Here is a 13377-nt window from a genome sequence, read left to right on the forward strand (position 1 = left end):
TATTTATCATATTATTTTTGGAAAGGTCAAGAGTCAAAAATGTTCAACTTTTGGAAATTTTCTGAGGCTGAAAAGTCAGAAATTTCTGTGTTTTTTCTGAAAATTTCTGAGATTGATTTTTTTTTAAATTCTTTATTTTTTTCTAGAATTTTTTTGTCTTTTGAAACTCAGAAGTTTTCAGGGGTTTTTTATTATTGTTGTTCAGAAAATTTCTGAGATTAATCTAAAAATTTCAATTTTCCTGCAAATTTTCAACTTTAAAAATTCAGAAATTCTCAGAATTTTCCAGAAAATTTTGAAATTATTTGCAGAATTCTGACTTTGAACTCAGAATTCAGATGTATTAAAATCATAATTTTAACTTTAATCTTTTGAAATCAAAAGTCAGTGACTTTTTTTTTTTACTTTCAGACACTTGAAAGTAAAGTGTCTGAGTGTCCATTGTAACCATGGCAACAATGTGTTGTTTTAAAAATTTGCCACTGACTACAACCTCAAAAACTCAAATAATATCTGAAATGACTCCGGATCCCATGTGTTTATCTCTTCTAGCCATCATAAAGGGAAAGAATCAAATCCTTTACTCCCCTATACATATTTTTTAATTCCAGGAAAAACTCACTGAAAATAAACGGTAACACTTTATTTGAAGGAGGGTGAATCAGACTGTCATTACACTGTCATAAACATGACATAACTAATGTCATAAACATGATTAAGCCTTTATGAATATTTATGACAGTTGTCATAAAGCGTCATTCAGTAAATTATGACACTTTTAATACAAAGTTTACATTATTCAAAATGTCTTTGTTATGACAACTTGATATTAACCAAGAACTCATTACTGGTATAAATTAGTTATAAAAGTATTACTGATTGCACTTTGAAAATTAGGTAACTTTATGTTATTAAAGGTAAAGTTTAATCAGTAATGATTTCTTGGTTAATATCAAGTTGTCATAACAAAGACATTCTGAATAATGTCAACTTTGTATTAAAAGTGTCATAATTTACTGAATGACGCTTTATGACAACAGTCATAAATATTCATGAAGTCTTATTCATGTTCATGTCAGGTGTTATGACATGTTTATGACAGTGTAATGACAGTCTTATTCACCCCCTTCAAATAATGTGTTACCAAATAACGTATCAAATATGGGATTACAGGCCCACATTTCTGTATTAAGATAGTTTGTTAATTGGTCTGATGTAACGTTTCAATCTTAAATTATTATGTTTTAATTGGTTGAAAGTGGAAAATGATCATAATTAACAGAGATAGAGGCTTGAAAACATCAGTCTGTGTGTAATTAATCCATACACTTTGCTTTTCTTCATGAACCGAGTTGCAGAAACAAGTAATCTTTTCAATAATACTCACATTTATTCAGCATGACTGAATGGACTCCATGTTCTGGTCTCACTCAAGCTTTTAAACTTACCAGCACATGAGTTAGGGCTGAACTAACGGCCCCGAATGATTCCTTTCCCCAGTGAGCCGAAGCTGCCCGGAGTTAAATTAGCATTGAACCCGACAAATATGCAATTTAATGGTCGGCTCGAGTGAAAAAGACCAGAGAAAAGAATCCATCTTGAATTTAAAAGCCTGGAGGTTATAATAGAAGATAGATTAGGTTTGGTTGCAAAAAAGAAAAAGGATCATAAAGGCTCAAGTGCCCTCCATGTCCAGATTTGATTAGCAGAGAAATATATTTTATCATTAATATTCAGCCAGATGGTTAACAGGAGGACAGATGAGCGCCGATCCTGATCGTATCGTCCAATAAGAAGTTAATGTTCTGCCACAGGCTTTTCTGAAACCTGGAAGTGTCTGATTTTTGTCAGGAGGTTGGATTTGATCAATACACTGCAGAAAAACACAGCATATTAAAAAGCAAACATACAGTTCAATCCAATTCTTGCCCTGGGTGCTTTCTGCAACGGTCCATCAAATAACGCCTTGCATAAAAATGCAAACTTCAAAAAGCAAACTTTAAAATTCAAGCGTCTGAGCCGACCAGAAGCTTGAAATTCAGTGAGTCGGTTCTGCCTCCACATCATCAACAAAGATAGTAAAAATCAACAACAGCCATGTTCCAAATATAACTGCAAGCCGAAATCAAAGTGTGTATTTTAATTTGCTCAGCAGCAACGAAAGTTTCAACCCAACATGAGCGACTCTGCAGAACTGACAGCTGTAAACTGATGAGAAGGAAGAGTGGAAAACATTTCCTCTCCTGCGTTTATCAGACAGCTGATCGGGACGATGTAGATGGCGAACGAGGGATTAAAGAAAGACGAGTGACATGCAACACGGATCCTCGGCTGGAAACAAACGTTACATCAACCGGAGCTTAAATCATTTACGAGAAGCTCTGAAACTTTTAACGTCAGGAAAAAATCCATGAAGGAAAAACTAATGCAGGGCTGCAACTTGGTATTATTTAAGGAAGTGATAATTCTATCAATTATTCTGACAATTAATCAATTGTTATGATGATTAATCGATCATTCTGGCGATTAATTGGATAAAAAAATGGGCACATTCTTCTGATTTTCACTTCATTTCTATACAATCCTAGAAATACATTAAAAGAGGCAAATTAACAATTCAGTTCCTTTTTTAAATAAAGAAATAAACGTGATTGCACAAAAATCCAATAAAACATTTTTCAATTAGTGAATTTGAATCGGTTGAAGCTAAAAATGCCACTTGATGAGTTTTGGGTAAAACATATTTACAGACAAAGGAGGTTTTTATCTTGAATGCAACATATTTTGCACAGTTTTTGCTTAATTACTTCTCTGAATATGTTTGTTTTTTAGTTTGTATCCGCTAGTGAACGATTAATCAATTACTAAATTACTGGACGGTTATTTTAATAATAATAATAATCACAATTAATCACTGCAGTCATAATAGATTAAGCAGATTGAAATGTTTTGAGCTGTTATTTCTTGCAGTTCTGGTGATTTGGACTTACAGATAATCAGAACCCAAAATTCAGTGTCTCATAGAATTATAATATCTCCTAAGATCAGCAAAAAGGGATATTTTACATAGAAACGTCACTTTCTGCATGGATTACTGCATCAGTGCGGCGTAGCACAGACACAATCAGCCTGCGGTTCTTCTGAGGCGTTCAGGAAACTCAGGCTCATAATCATATGATTTAACATTGTTGGTCACCATTTTAGCTGATTCTAATAAAAATGTTTATAAAATAATCTCTCTTTGATTTTCCTGACGGGCTGCACAGTGGCGCAGTTGGTAGAGCTGCTGCCTTGCAGCAAGAAGGTTCTGAGTTTGATTCCCGGCCCCGGCCTCCTGTGCATGGTGGGTTTTCTCCTGGTACTCTGGTTTCCTCCCACAGTCCAAAAACATGACTGTCAGGTTAATTGTCCTCTCCAAATTGTCCCTGTGTGTGAGTGTGTGTGTGCATGGTTGTGTGTCTCTGTGACAGACTGGCGACCTGTCCAGGTGACCCCGCCTCTCGCCAGGAACGTTAGCTGGAGAGGCACCAGCACCTCCCGACCCCATTAAGGGACAAGGGTGTAAGAAAATGGATGGATGATTTTTCTGACATTTAACAAAAAGAATGAGGAACACTAATTCAACCGTTGATGCTCACGCCTTGAATTTCCAGCATTGTTTCTAAATAGTTGACAGAATAAGCAGATTTAGCCGGTTTTTTCCACCCTTCACCCCTCAGGAGAAACTTCCCTGACAGGAAATGCTAAACAAGGATACATATGCATGTGCAGGCTGTTCAGGGATCCAGCTGGTGTTTTTGTCCCCGCTGTGGGAATGGAAACGTTTTCAAAGGCGCCGTGTCACTGCGTTGTCATCCCTCTGCTCACCTGCCAACTGATGGAGAAGGTTGGGATGGAAATCCACTCAGGCCCACTGCAAAGTTCATATAATACACAAAAATTCAGAAGCAATTTGCGAAAAAGTATCAATACTTTGCATTACCAGCTAATTTTATTATCCTCCACTTACAGAACCTCGTCAGCCAAGTTAATTTGAACTAATTCCATTCAAAACTTTGAGTAGGATTCAAATCTTGTTAATTAAATTCACTCTAGATTATAATACAACGAACAATATGTCAAAAAAAAAAAAACACTTCAGTGTAAGTTTATAAATAACGAGCGTTTTAGGAGTCAATTATTCTAATGATTAATCGACTAATCGGCAAAAAAAAACAGCCACATTGTGCAGATTTTTAATAAAACCAATTAAGCTTTCCTTACAGAATATTAGAAATACATTAAAAGATGCAAATAAACAATTAATTCCTTTTTAAATAAGGAAATAAACATTTTATTTCTTAAAATGTAATAACATAGCATTCCTTTACCTTTTGTAGCAAAAGAAGCATCTGCAGCAAAAAACAAACTTTTATTAATGTGAACAGCTGAATTAACTGATTACTAAGCAAAAGGTGCTTAATAATTATTATTTTTAACAGAATTTGAACCAGGTGTGGCTAAAACTCACACTCGAGAAGTTCTGGTAGTATATATTTATAGACAAATATGTAATTTTTTTTATCTTAAATGAAAAATGTATATATTTTTGTACAGTTTTGATTTAATTACTGCTCTAAATATGGGATTCTTTTGCTGTAATGGAAGTTGGAATAAAGCTATCCAAGGACAACCCAGTCAACTGCTTCCCATTATTGACTTTGCATCATTTCCTGTTCCTGGCCAAGTGTGTGGTGACAGTAGAGAGGAACCACCAGGTGTCCATCAGGTGTTGGCCAGGTCAGGTGTGCTTCCTGTTGGCGTTAAAAAGAAGTTGATGGCTTCATCCAGACACAGCTAAGTACAGAAGTCAGCAGCACTTTATATGAAAATAACATGGTAAACTGAATTAATTTTAGCAACACTTGCATAAAAAAGCAGCTCCCGTATAAATACCGGCAGTGATTCAGTCAAGAAAAGAGACACAGATAAACCCCTAATTAATTATTATGTTTCTCTGAACAGGTTAGGATTCATCTGTGATTTATACAAAACATGTTTGTTACATTTGTTGCACAGAATCCTTTTTGGATCATTATATTTCAGTCTGGTCAGTTCTGCCTGTTTTGAGGCGCTTTAGGGGTTCCTGTCACTTTAAATCCAAAGAAGCTGCTGTTGGCCACGCCCCCCAACTCAATGTTTACACTCACAGGTGAAAATGGCTGCAAACAGATCACAGCGAGTATTTTCTTAACGATAAGTCAACAACAAGCCACGTGTCTTTCCCAGCAGCCATTTTACAGCGGTGACTGAACGTGCTGGAGCTGGAACTGAACGTTTGGGTTGCTAGGTAACGGGGCTGGGCTAGGCTGGGGTTGCTAGGTGACGGCGCGGTGCCTGTGGAATGTGACTTTGAAACGGATCATTTTTGCGCATATTTGTAATAAAATATTAAAATAATGTCTTTAGCGGATTAAATAATGCTGAATGACTAAAGAATTCAGTTAAAATATTTAGAGTAAGGCATTTTAGAGTACAAAAAATACAAAAATGTCTTATATATAATAGGGAAGGAAAAATGCTAACCAAGCTCACCTAGCTTGATGTGAAAAGTTATTTCCCCACCACTTTAGTCTGATATGAAAATTTGATGACTTGAAACATTTAAGTACGACAAAATGTAGCTGCAGAGGAGCAGGTGTTTTTCCAGGTTTAAAATTGAATATTATTACCAGCACTGGAGTGTGAGTCTCCAGGGTCCGCTGTCAAACACAATAACCTGGGGAAGGAAAATGTATTACCCTTTTTTAGCTAAATAACCTCTGATAAAGGACAAACTGCTTTTACTGGTTCAGATATGTGAACCTCATCATTCTGACTGAAACAATAACTTGACTTAAGTGGCCCAAGAAACCATAAAATGAACAATATACGGGCTGTCGAGACTATAAAACCTCTGGGTGAAGGCTTTCTACCCTTTATGGCTCATTTTATGTAGTCTGAGGGTTAAAATGTGAAGTTTTTATCCAGGCAGCTCCAGATACTCTGACAGCATCCATGTGAAGTCAGGAAAGCCACATTTAGGATGTGGAAACGGAGCCGGATTTGATTTAATTCACAGCATAAAAGGCCAAAACTTTGTCTCAAACTTGTTCCTCTTGTGCCGACATCCCTGCATTTGTCTCAGTTTTTTTCTTGTTCGTACGAAGATACTGTCTGGTGTTTGAGCTTTCTAAGAAATGGGCCAAGAAATATCACAGTATTTCAAATTAAGGACTATTTTTATACGATCTCAGTTATTTATAGTGTTTTTTATTGAATTTAAAGATAATCTCAAAAGCGCTACACTGTAAAAAATAATTTTTAGAGAAGTGTTTACAGGAAAACTCTGGCAGCTGTTGTTACCCGAGTATTCATGTAAAAATGACAGATGTCAGGTAATTAACTCTCGTAAAAAATGCATGTAGATTAATTTACAGTGATTAAAATCATAGTAAATTATATTAATAATCTCTTAAATCCATAAAATTAAATATTAATTTTTCATATATATATTTTAAAAAATCAAGTGTGTTTTGTGTTTTCAGACTGACAAAATTTAGTTTTTCCAGCTTTTTAATGTCATATTAACAGATTATTACAACAGTCTTTTATCACCATTTGTAGTTTTAACTAATACATTTTATTATACTCACATACTGTTGCTGTAAAATGAACATAAACATTTTGTGTGACATTTTACAAAGGTTTACTGTTAATTCAACTAAATATTTGTTTTTCACTTTACAGTGTTTTTCTGTTGTGATTTTATAGTTTTTATGCAAATTCCATGGCTATTTTTTAAAGTGTACTTAAACTTCTCATTCTGTTAAAATCAGAGTAGTTACTATAAACATATTTATAATGTACTTTACATTCATTATGTTTAATAAGTGTTTGTAGAAATAAATCTCGGTTGTTGCTTATTTTTTTAACGGTTCTTAATTTTTGCCACATTTACATGTTATTTCCAGTTAGACCACCAGATGGCAGCATTTCACCCATCCTGCTCCTTTAAAAACAGAAAAATTGGAGCATAATGGAAACATACAGGCTGTAAGATGGAAAAAAAACTTTCAAATGTTGGGATTTTGGATTCCCAACATATTTTCATTCAGATAAAAAAATAACTGCAAGATGCAAATTTTATTTTCATCCTGGCATTTTCAGGTCAGCATTTGGTGGAGACTTCAAATTTAATACACTAAAGTAGAATCAAATTAATCGGTTATTCAATTAATCATCAACTAATTTAGTTATAATTAATCATTGAAAAAGGCCAAAACTATTCAAAAATATATACATTTTCCATTTAATATAAAAAACGGTGAAAATCCCTTTAAAGAAAACAGAATATTTTATACAGATACTATTTATGAAATGATTTCAATCAAAATCTGACAGAAATAAGACGACGTCATTCAAAAATGATATTTAGCTACATTTATTAGCAGACGCTAAGCGTCCATCATATCAGTTTTTTAATCTCTAAGCTTCACTGTCTACCAGAAACGATGATAATAGTTACATAATGAATAATCTCATAATCTCCAGAGACTCAGAAAACTCTGATAATCTGAAGTCTGCGTGGCTTTAAAAGGTTTCTGTTTGGCTGCTGCAGCTAATCTCCAGGAAAAAACGTCGTTCAGCCGGAAACAAACCAAACCAAGAACTTTTGGTCCAGTTTCTACTGCAAACATCTCAGTTCCAAACCAACCTACAGGTAACGAATCAGCAAGAAACAACAGCCAACACAGCAAAAAGCCCAGTGTTCATTTAACTCTTCAGAGTGTTAATATCAACTCTGTGGGAGTTAACAACATAATTCAGAGTATAAGCCCAGTGTTGATTTAACTCTTCAGAGTGTTAATATCAACTCTGTGGGAGTTAACAACATAATTCAGAGTATAAGCCCAGTGTTGATTTAACTCTTCAGAGTGTTAATATCAACTCTGTGGGAGTTAACAACATAATTCAGAGTATAAGCCCAGTGTTGATTTAACTCTTCAGAGTGTTAATATCAACTCTGTGGGAGTTAACAACATAATTCAGAGTATAAGCCCAGTGTTGATTTAACTCTTCAGAGTGTTAATATCAACTCTGTGGGAGTTAACAACATAATTCAGAGTATAAGCCCAGTGTTGATTTAACTCTTCAGAGTGTTAATATCAACTCTGTGGGAGTTAACAACATAATTCAGAGTATAAGCCCAGTGTTGGTTTAACTCCCACAGAGTTGATATTAACACTCTTCAGAGTTAAATCAACACTGAGCTTTTTGCTGTGAGCCATTCCCTAAAATAGATTAAATATTCTTGTTCTTAGGCAGATTATTTCACTTATAAAATGGGAACAATGTTTTGTTATAAGTTAAATAATCTGCCAATGGGACCAGAACTTTTAAAAAATCAATATTAAGGATCAATATTGGCTCGTATAGCTTGATGAGAAGCTACATGTAAGTTAGTTTTGTCTTATTTTTGCTCTAGAAACTGGAATGCAGAAGACACAAATTCAGAAATTAGAGAGATTATTTGGCGTTTTAAGAAGATGCTGATTCCAAATAAATATATTAAAACTGGTTTTGGAGCATAAAGATCACAACCTTCCTAGAAACCAGTGAGAGCCAGGAAGCCAATCGATGGGAATTAAACATTCTGCCAGAAGTTGGGGTCAAATTTCCAGACTGACTGATGCCAGAAGTTCATTGATTGATGCAAAAAGTTTGGTTGAGGTTCAGCGGTGGACGGATGAGACGTTGGACAAAAACATCCATGAAAACGTTAAAAGGTCTGAATGAGACCAGAGCAGTTTCTCCTTCACAGATTTCCTCCCGACACACAGACATGAATGGAGGGATTTTCAGGAACGGGCTTTTTGCTGTGAACCATTCCCTAAAATAGATTAAATATTCTTGAGTCTCCTCCTGGTTTCTGCCGCCGCAGCAGAGAGAAATATTTACTATTTAAAGCTGTGCTGTGTTCAAGCCCTGGATCGTCTCAGTTCCTCTGCAGGTAGAACTAAAGGAAGGGGGATCTGTCTCGGTGCAAGTCGATTAAATAAAAACACAACTGAGCGTCTCATTGGGTGTTTTTGGACCACAGTAACTTTCTAACTGCTATGCTAATCTTTCAGTCCATTTCCTGGGTTTTTTATGTGCTGAAAGTCCTTAAAACTGCATTTGTAGGTATTTTTTGCTTCTGCCACACATTAGAAACTCCTGCGACTTTCCTGCATAAACCATCAGATGTGCCTTTTAGTAAATCTTCACTAAATGTTCCTTGTACTTTAGAAGGTGACCTTCAACAGTCATTTTTGGATATTTAACCAGCTTGGTTACTGTGTAAGTTTTTAGAGAGCATAATTCCTGCAAAGTTTCCAAAATGTTCTACAATAGTTTCTATTTCCTCACAATGCTTTGGGAATGTTTGCTAAAAATTACTCCTAATATTCTGGTTTACATTAACCAGTGTTCATGGGCTGTCAGGGTACATTAGCTAAATGCTACTGCTAACTTTCTGAATCCTTTATCCAGTTTCAGGGAATTTTGGCTAAGTGCTAAAGCTAACTTTCTAAAGTCCTCTAGCATGTGTGTCCTTGGCTAAATGCTACAGCTAACATTTTAGTAACCTTTAGCTAGTGTTCAAAGATTGTTAGCTAAATGCTACATCTAACTTTCCAGTTTCTTCTAGCATATGTGGAGTGTGGGCTAGATGCTACAGCCAATGTTACAGCATCTTTAAACTAGTGTTCAGGGTACATTAGCTAAATGCTACTGCTAACTTTCTGACTCCTTTATCCAGTTTCATGAAATCCTAAAGCTAACCGTCCTGTAGCCTTTAGTCAGTGTTCAGAGAATATTAGCTAAATGCTACAGCTAACTTTGGAGTATCTTTATGGAAATGTAATGTTCACTAAAGAGAACAAAAAAATGAGGCTAAAAGAAATATTGTAGGTTTGAATTAATACATTTTTTTGTTTTACTTCCAACAAAATGTGTATTTTGAATAAGCGGTGGTGAAAGCTGGAGGCAGGGAGATTTTACATAAAGAAGAAACAATATTTCAGTGGCAATTAAAAAAAATCCAAATCCCAGATGAGCTGGTAGTTTATTGACGATTACCTCGCAGGTGTTAAAATACCGTTTTCTGTTAGTCAAACTGTTTTATCTTTGGTATTTTTCATCAGTTCTTTTTACCAAAGAAATGAAGAATTGTGTCTCTGTGACAAACTGCTGGTGTCGACTAAACAGAAATAGAAAAATCTCTATCAGAAAATGGAAAAATAACAAATCTTCTTACGGTTTCACCACAGACTAACTGCTGCCCGTTTCTGCTTTATTTCCTCTGCTGTGCATCATTTCTCCGCTGGTTGACCCAAATTAGCAGCTATCAACATTGTGTGCATTAATTACACGTTGCTCTCTGCACTTTCTGCCACCAATTAAACAAATATGAAACAATGAATTAACACAACGGCAAACAGGATTATTCACCGTTTACTGTATCCAGAAACCAAAATCGACTTGTTATATTAATAAAGTGGTTAATGCAACAGCAGCATCTGGTTTTGCTGTTTCTGGGTTGAATTCTCGAACAAAAGAAAAGATTTTTGACCACATCACAGCTGCTGAAGGTCGACTGAGACAGAAAAAATGAAAGCAGACTTTAGAAAACTCGCAGCGAGGGACGGCGCTTTGCTTTACTGGTTTCCATGACAACAAGGAACACTGCAGGAAAACGTTCAGATCGAGCGAGGTGTCGACACATCTTTACGTCCAAACCCAACAACTCTTCAAACTGAAATAGAAACACTTTGGAGCCGCAGTCTGGTAGAAAAATAATCAAATGTTACAAAATGTGTCTTTTAGGAAATATAAGAGCCCATTTATCACCTGAAATAGGAGCAGAAATCCATCATCAGTAGGTCATTTACTGCTAGCAGCTCTTTGGGAATCACATTGTTGTGTAGTTTTGTCCGTCAAACTGAATTATGTTTGGTAATTTCATTAATTAAAACCGAGAAATGGGAGAAAAATGCGACAGGCTGCTGGTAACAAGTCTCCAAGGATCCAATTTATTTTTGCTCTTGACCTGAAAAAGTAGCTGCAAATTTTCACAAAGCGAATTCCAGAGACAAAATAGATTAATTTGGAGTAAAGACACAGAAACTGCGTTTCCATCAATGTTCCTGATCGCATTTGGAAAAGTCGATGGAAACAATAACATTTTAAATTATTCCCTCAATTTCACAAAAAAACATTTTTACGCTGGATTGTTTTAGTCCTTTCTAAATAATTTTAAAAAGTTTATACACCAAATTGGAAACAGATTTGCTGAGTAAGTTCAAACGTAGAGAAAGATCCCGACCACTGGTGTATCTGTGCCTTACCAGAGGCATGAAACGCTCTTCAGTTTTCACAACGTTGGGCTGTTACAGCCATGCGCAGCGTCAACATCCGACTAAATCACGATTTGCTCCAAACCAGTGGATGGAAACATTAATTAGTTCACATTTTGGTTTTTTAAGTTTGCTCAAATTTCGCCCAGACTTTGAAAATCCGTTTTAGTCGAAGCCGATTCATCCCTTGAGTCCCGAAATGAACCTTTTGCCTCCAAAATGATTCCATATTGTTCAAAACTTGGTACAGAAACGAGGCTTCAGTCGTAGACGAAGCTGAGTTTGAACACAGTGACCCAACGCCGGACCAAAAATAACTTCAAAACGAGTTAAAAATGGAAGGAAACTGTTTAGGAAACCAGCAGGAGTTCTGTCTCTGTCCACGGCGCTGAAATTCATCCATCCATCTCCAGCAGCAGGACGTTTAGGAACCGTTTCCTGTTGGCGTTGCATCAAATCCATCGCTGTGCAGAAACGTGATCAACTCTCTGGAGGATCCAACCAGGCGGCAGGAACATCTGTCCAGAATGTGGGTCAGACTTTCTGGTCCCAGTGGGCCTGGAAACAGGAAGTGGAGCTGCAAACTCCTGTGGGACTTCCTGGTTTCAGAACAACAATCTGCTGCTGGTCAACAAACCAGCCATGATGGGGGCAGAGGAGCGACGTCCCAGCAGGGGGGAAACATCTGACGCCCACAAGTTAAAAACTGGGGAAACAAGTTAAATCATATAATCTTAATCTGTCCCAGTTAATCCATGTGACGCATTTTCTTTGACTCCTTTGTGGTTTTCGTGGTAATGGTGCGGAGGCCTGAAGACTCCTGTGGGATGACACAAGCTGAGAATAATCTGAAAAGAGGCGTTAAGATTAAAAGGTAACAACTGCAGCAGCGCCAATCATCCGGAGCGCATTTGTCGTCCTTTGCTGCCATCTGGTGGCAGGTTTTGGGAACACCCGCATTTAAATAAAGTCTGAAGGTTTTATTTGGGACAAATCCATGAACAGAGGCTGAAGGACAGTGGACCGTTAGCTGGAGCCAGTAGCTCACTCGCTAGAGAATATTAGAGTTAAAGGTTCTCATCGCGGAGACAAAATTCTGTTTTCCACAGAATAACGACAGCAGATGGAGCTAAAAACAAATATTTACATAAAAATAGAATTTTTTTCCTCTGCAAATCACAATCAGAGATAATATGTAGCGGGCTGCACAGTGGCACAGTTGGTAGAGCTGTTGCCTTGCAGCAAGAAGGGTCTTTCTGCATGGAGTCTCCATGTTCTCCCTGTGCATGGTGGGTTTTCTCCGGGTACTCCGGTTTCCTCCCACAGTCCAAAAACATGACTGTCAGGTTAATTGGCCTCTCCAAATTGCCCCTAAGTGTGAGTGTGTGTGGTTGTGTGTCCTGTGTGTCTCTGTGTTGCCCTGCGACAGACTGGCAACCTGTCCAGGTGACCCCGCCTCTCGCCCGAAACGTTAGCTGGAGAGGCACCAGCACCTCCTGACCCCACTGAGGGACAAGGGTGCAAGAAAATGGATGAATGGATGGATGATATGTAGCCGATTTAGCAACATTTACATTTAAGCTTCCTTTCATTTCCTCAGGATTTGGTAGAATCGCACCAAGTTCTGCTAAACGTTTTGGGTTTTCTTCCACAAGTTTGTCAGTAATTTCGTCTCATTCCTCCTGACAGAACTGGAGAAAGTAGATCAGGTTTGTAGGCCTCACTTTAATTCATGAAGAGGTGCATCAGTCCCTCCTGCTGCTAAACATGATGACCTGCAAACTTCCTTCATAGTTTCATCAGACTGCAGGACATGTATTTGTTTTTATGGCTTCTTCTTCGCTGAATAACCTTTCAGCTCATTTCAGCACAAATCTTGTTTTTAAAAATGTTCTCGTCTAGAAAACACAAGATTTTTTTACATCACATACATTTGGAGTCTATTAAAATAGATCCACAG

This window comes from Poecilia reticulata, chromosome 21 (assembly GCF_904066995.2).
Source record: "Poecilia reticulata chromosome 21, P_reticulata-male-v2, whole genome shotgun sequence".
NCBI classification, from domain to species: Eukaryota; Metazoa; Chordata; class Actinopteri; order Cyprinodontiformes; family Poeciliidae; genus Poecilia; species Poecilia reticulata.